The sequence below is a fragment of the Triticum dicoccoides genome, chromosome 6B, assembly GCF_002162155.2.
Source record: "Triticum dicoccoides isolate Atlit2015 ecotype Zavitan chromosome 6B, WEW_v2.0, whole genome shotgun sequence".
NCBI lineage: Eukaryota > Viridiplantae > Streptophyta > Magnoliopsida > Poales > Poaceae > Triticum > Triticum dicoccoides.
In genome coordinates, this window is record NC_041391.1 from 152,245,157 (window position 1) to 152,251,605 (window position 6,449).

Below are 6,449 nucleotides of genomic sequence, written 5' to 3' on the forward strand. Positions count from 1 at the left end.
TGGATGCGCCGCCGCCAAACGTGCCCCCTCCAAAGAAGTACCACGCAGGTCGAGCTCCTGGATCACCACGCCCCTCGTGCCCACCCGCCGCCCCGACCAACGACATGCTAGCCATCAATACCGGACAGATGGATGATGGATCAGCACAGAAGTCACCTGATTCCCTTTGAGATGAACCCCATCGAGCCTCATCATCCTACAGTTCCCGGCCGGTTGTTCCTCCTGCTGCCTGTCGACGGCATGCATCACCTCCAGCATATCGAACCATAGTAACAATCAGCACCTACACTTCCCTAAATTGAAGTACTTACGCCAAGCATGTCGTCCACAATTTCTTTTAAGTCTGTCGGTGTTGACGTCGGTGAGGACGCCGATTATGTTCTGGACGGCGACCCTCATAAGCTGGTTGTGTCTGCCATTGCAGGTGTAAAGGGGAGGAGTAAGGGCGCGCTTGGATTGGATGTATTTGAATACACCGGTATTTAACTTACAGGTGTAATTTACCGAGCTGCGAAGGAGTTTCGGCTGGAAATGAAACGGCCGACGGAGGTCCGTATATTTTCTACAAGGGTATTTGAGTGGAAACGACAATCCAAACATGCCCTAAGAGGGTGGTGGCACCTACCACGAAGTGGGACTGTTGTGGTTCAAGTGGTATTAATTTATTTTGTTCCGTCAATTTTGGCCCACATATTACTACTTCCTTGCATTTTGTGGGTACCTTAGAGATCGTTCCTTGTTATGTTGAGGTTGTGTGTAGAGATGATCAGACAAGTTACTTCATCGGACATTTATATTTTTTATTTGAGAATTGAATAGCATCCGTGGTTCAGGGCATGGGTTCGTTGCATACTTTCTAATTCAAATGGTTTCTAATGATTCATACAGTCACAGAAACAAGAATAAGAGGAGGCATTCTTTGAATAAGGTAGAAAGTGTAAAAGAACAAGGTGGCAAACATTGTAAAGAGGATCCATAGTTAATCACTGGTGGCAAAATTTTATTTAGTCTGATTCTACTAATAATGTCATCAGTGCTTTCAGAAGAGGAGATTTCTTGTCCTCATTGCAACAACTACCACCAAGATAGTGGATCCGCCTGACATTGTCGTTGCTGCAGCATGCCGGTCGGTGAGTCTTGCGAGCATAGGTTTTGTGGTGGTCAGCGACAGCATGAACCAATGTCGATGTCACTGTCCTCACAATCCCAGGCTCATTGTCGAACGCATCGCTCTCATATCAACAATGTTCTGCTTTGGATGATCTCATTTCCTGTCTTTATTGTCTTCTATGCTTAGGTGTGTGTATGAAAGAATGCCTTCTGATGTGCCCTGGGTTAAAAGAAGGATCAGTGCATGCTTAAATGTAATACTTCAGTAATGGGGTAGTGTAGCTGCCTTGAAGTGATTTAGGTTGGTAGCTTTGCTTGGTGTACAAAAGGTTTGCAATGCTTGTATCCATGTGCTTTTGGTTAGCTTAATCCAATTGTCTTGGTTCCTCTTAGTATGCAGGTGTATCCTCTAATGATATGGTGCTTCTATGATGTAAAGGTTCCTATTATGAAACTACTTTTTTATGCATTCCATTAACTGCATGATCCTATGCACGTAGATGTAATTTTAGCATACCTAACATTTGATAGTATACAACTATACATAATTCATGTGACATGTACGTCTTTTTTGTTCTAAAGAGAAATTCCACTAGGGGAAAAAATGAGCATTCTCTTGATATAGCTGGTATGAACTGAATAGCAAAGCAATTGAGTTATGGTCTCTTGTTAATTGTCTCATTTCTTATTTTCTTGGCCTTGTGGTTTGGATTAGAAAGCCAATGAAATCAATGCATCAGAATTTGATTTTGGATGACTACATATGCTTAATAATTGTGTTTTTTTTTGTGGGGTTTAGGAATTATGGCTACAACTAGCGCCTCGGTATTTGCATATAAAAAGGTGATTTTGTTTGGCAATTGCATATGTTTGCGAACAAGAGGGTTTCTCATCATGCACAGAGAAATAATTTATTGTATCTGTATATTTTACTAGACCATTGGCGCCCTTTTGAGCCAGGATATAACATGATATGTGTTCCCTGACATGGTAATCTAAGAATTTTTTGTTAGTTTATATCATGCAGTGTGTCCCCTGGTAGCTCAGCTTTCAGATAATTACAGAACTATAGCAATAAAATCCCATTGGTGCTTTATGCAGGATTGGAGCTTTGACACAATAGGAAATTATAGCAAGGTCTTAGTGAATGCATATCTTGGTCCTGGAAATTGATCTTATATCTCTACCTCTTTGCATTATGTGCTTGTTTTTTCTACCTTGGATTTTTAGATCATTAATGGATATATTATTACCGAAAAAGGGTGATAGTCTGGCTAGACTGAGATTGAAGTTGTGGACTTGTCGTTGTATCCATATGTAGTCATGTTTTTTTCAGTTCCTTATGACGCTGATTGTAACTTTTGCCTGCTATTGAAAATGGCATGCACTCAATAAAGTGTTTAGGTTGAAGACAAATGTTTAGAGCACATCACATAATTGTCATTTGTCTTACTCTGGCATTCTTCTCAAATTTAGAAGAATCAGGTTCCACTGTCAAGGTGATCTCATAAAGCACCATTAGTTGATTTGTTATTACTAATAAATACATTCGTTGGATGGATAAGTATTCTCTACCTGCACAAGGGAGTTGTATATGCATGGCCCTGTGTATTACTCAGTCAGTTTTACTTATCAATGCATACAATTATTTTTCTTAAGCAGTCAAAGTCAAGTTGGATTCCAAGGGAATGGATTGGCATTATTTGCTATAAGCATATATATTAGATGATGGCAATATCAGCTCCGTTATGCAGATATACCAGAGTAGCTGAGTGCCATATGCCTACGACTAACATACTGCTGTATATTATTGCCATATGCTTTTGTTTGGGTGAAATAAACTTGTAATTATTGCCTTCTTTGGAACTCCCTAAACAGTGAAAAGGAGTTTCATCAGAAAAGAAGACATGTGAAGGAAATTAAGCAGGAACGGGAGTGAGGGAGGCAAGTCAGAAGGTGGTCATAGCTTAGGAATTCCACTGAAAATTTCTCTTAGTTTATGGTGTTATTTAAAATATTGACTTTTGCTAATATTACATCGTTGCAGATTACAGAACCAAATTCTACATGATCTCGGTAGACTTGTATTCATGATTTGCACTTTATGATGTCTTGATTCCTCCATTTTCAGGTGATGCTTCACGCGGGATTGGATACTTTCCTAGGATTTCATAATGTTAGAACCTTGTTCGATGATTGTTGTGTGACAATTTTGAGATACGGTTTAGGCAACCTTGCTCTTCACCATTCAAGGTTATTTTCCTTTTCTTTACTGCCTAACACTTCCAGAGGGGTGTAAGGAAAGCAAAGAAGGAGAAAAAATTCGAAGAGAGTACCTCTATCTGGAAATGCCAATTTTCCACTGCTCAAGCCTGAAGTGAATGAACCCATATACAATTGAACGATGATGTTATTCATATTGTTTGACCTTGTACTTGCTGTTTGGAAGAACCTACGGAGGACTTTCATTGTCATTAAGAAGTCTTCCATATATAGCCCAAACCAATTCACGGTGCTTATCACATTTTGCTCTCCCGAATGTACCACCCCCTCTACCATTTTTATTATTCTTCTATATATTTTAGTTTTAATGAATGAAAAGCGGCGCGGCAAAGCGCGCGTTTGCTTCTAGTTACAGTGTAATTTACTCAAAATTACTGAACTTACAAATACAGTCCAAACTACTGAACTTTCAATGTAATTACACTGACATTTGAAGTGTAATTAATGCAGAAACAATGTAAGGACACTAAATATTTGAAGTGTAACTACTGAAAATTACAGGATTAGAAAAAATGACAATAAACAAGACTGAAAATATAAGGAATGCAATCCAAATTACTGAAAAAGAAACACTGTAATTACAGGGATATACAGTTTAAACCTGACAATATGGAAGTTTCAGATCACATGGCAGTAAAGTTGCAGGGTTACTGCAAAAAATATTCAGATTACTACAAGTGACATATTACTGAAAAATACAGTCCAAAACCACTATAACTTAACTGAAAAAAATCAGCCTCCCAAACAGATTACAGGGCAAAAATGCACATTAAATTACACTGAAAGTACACACAGATTCAGTTAAAAACCAAAATTGCTATTACACCCACCACACATACAGTGAACTACACTGCACTTAAGCTGAAAATGTACTCCAAATTAAAATGCATTTTTCAGCCAGGACAATTGAAAACTGAACTAAAAATATTTAGTCCACCAAAACACATCATGAGACACAAGAGACCAGGTAACTCATCATTTGCATCCATCATTTAGGGGCTGTACATCTACAACAGCTAGCAGGCGACAAAAATGGGTCAAACAAGCATACACTCCACACATACTATGTGCTAGATACAGCATCTACATCGCCAAAACAGGAGGGATCCACAAGAGGGATTGAACTCATCTAGGAGCTACTCGTCACAGTGACAACTACAGAGGCGACCGGAAGCACAAAATCACCAAAAAAGCAGGAGGGGTCAACCACTACATATGCATCTAACAATACTCCTGCAACACCTGCAACATCCAGACCATCTAGGATCCGCTGCTACACAGGGAAATAGCACAACACTGCTAGATCTAGCGAAAATCGAACAGAAAATACAAGGGGGTGAACACAGGGGGGAAAGGATACATACACAGGAGGGGAAATGAGGAGCGAAGGTAGCAGAGAACAAAAGGCAGCCGGGAGAAAGTTTGAGCCCGATAAAGAACAAAACAGCCCGAGAGCTGCAAAAAAAATGGAATGCACGAATCTTGACGCAAAGATCGGATGGACAGAAAACGAACGAAATCGAATTAATTTCATCCGACTAAAAATTAGCATATCTGTAGATGATATAGCCAGAGCCGACACTCCGCTTACATTAGCCATATGCAAGTTGGATAATGCCTGTATATCGGTCAGATAGTAGACAGACATTGGTCAGATAATGACGCCATAGGCTTTGCTCCTCCTCTGCTCATCGCTGCGGGCTGCTCCTCCGCCCCTGGGGCCGCGCATTCCGCGCGCCGGCGGCCTCCCGTGGCGCCTCATCCTCTCTAGCCGTGCTGCTGCCTTGTCCCGCACAAGCTGCTTCCTCGCTCATCCCCTCTGCCTATGTTACTGCTACTGCGTGCGCATCCGCCGGCAACCGCGCCTCCTCTGCTCTAGCTCGTAGGAGCTCCAGTGAGTCGCTGCCTCCTGGCACAGCCGCCACCACCAGTGCCCCGCACCACCCCGGCAACCACGGGTTCGAGCCCCGCCTTCGCGCCTATCTCCGCTTCCCGTGGCCATGCTCGTGCCATCTCCAGCATGCCGGCTCCTGCCCGAGCCCGGTGTAGGACCTTGAGAAGAGGTGTCTAGAAGGGGGGGAGGGGGGGTGATTAGACACTAAGTACCAAAGTTGCAGTTTTTAAGGTTCTTTAAGTTTAAGTGGAGTTTAGGCACAATTTCAACATTCACAATACATATCAAGCAAGCATGCAAAGAGTATATGAGCAGCGGAAAGTAAAGCATGCAACTTGCAAGAAAGTGAAGGGAAGGGTTTGGAGGATTCAAACGCAATTGGAGACACGGATGTTTTTGGCGTGGTTCCGATAGGTGGTGCTATCGTTCATCCACGTTGATGGAGACTTCAACCCACGAAGGGTAACGGTTGCGCGAGTCCACGGAGGGCTCCACCCACGAAGGGTCCACGAAGAAGCAACCTTGTCTATCCCACCATGGCCGTCGCCCACGAAGGACTTGCCTCACTAGCGGTAGATCTTCACGAAGTAGGCGATCTCCTTGCCCTTACAAACTCCTTGGTTCAACTCCACAATCTTGTCGGAGGCTCCCAAGTGACACCTAGCCAATCTAGGAGACACCACTCTCCAAGAAGTAACAAATGGTGCGTTGATGATGAACTCCTTGCTCTTGTGCTTCAAATGATAGTCTCCCCAACACTCAACTCTCTCTCATAGGTTTTGGATCTGGTGGAAAGAAGATTTGAGCGGAAAGCAACTTGGGAAGGCTAGAGGTCAAGATTCATATGGTAGGAATGGAATATCTTGGCCTCAACACATGAGTAGATGGTTCTCTCTCAGAAATGGTAAGTTGGAAGTGTAGGTTCCATCTGATGGCTCTCTTAACGAATGAAGAGGAGGTGGAGGGGTATATATAGCCTCCACACAAAATCTAACCGTTACACACAATCTACTAAACTCAGTGGGACCGAATCGTTAAAATCGGTCAGACCGATTTAGCAAATAATGTGACCGTTAGGGTTTTCGGTGGGACCGAAATGCAACTCGGTGAGACCGATATGGTTAGGGTTAGGGCATAACGTAATCTCGGTAAGACCGATTAC

At 42.5% G+C, this 6,449-nt stretch overlaps 2 long non-coding RNA genes across 2 annotated transcripts; one reads left to right on the plus strand and one right to left on the minus strand.

The window, feature by feature from the left end:
- The first annotated feature begins 6 nt into the window (after positions 1-6).
- Positions 7-3,784, plus strand: LOC119324278. The gene is made up of 2 exons (XR_005156838.1): positions 7-3,066; positions 3,242-3,784. It is a non-coding gene; the product is annotated as an uncharacterized LOC119324278 (long non-coding RNA).
- On the minus strand, positions 1,229-4,808 carry LOC119324279. The gene is made up of 3 exons (XR_005156839.1): positions 4,758-4,808; positions 3,995-4,043; positions 1,229-1,330 (listed from the first exon to the last, which is right to left on the minus strand). It is a non-coding gene; the product is annotated as an uncharacterized LOC119324279 (long non-coding RNA).
- Between the last annotated feature and the right edge of the window lie 1,641 nt (positions 4,809-6,449).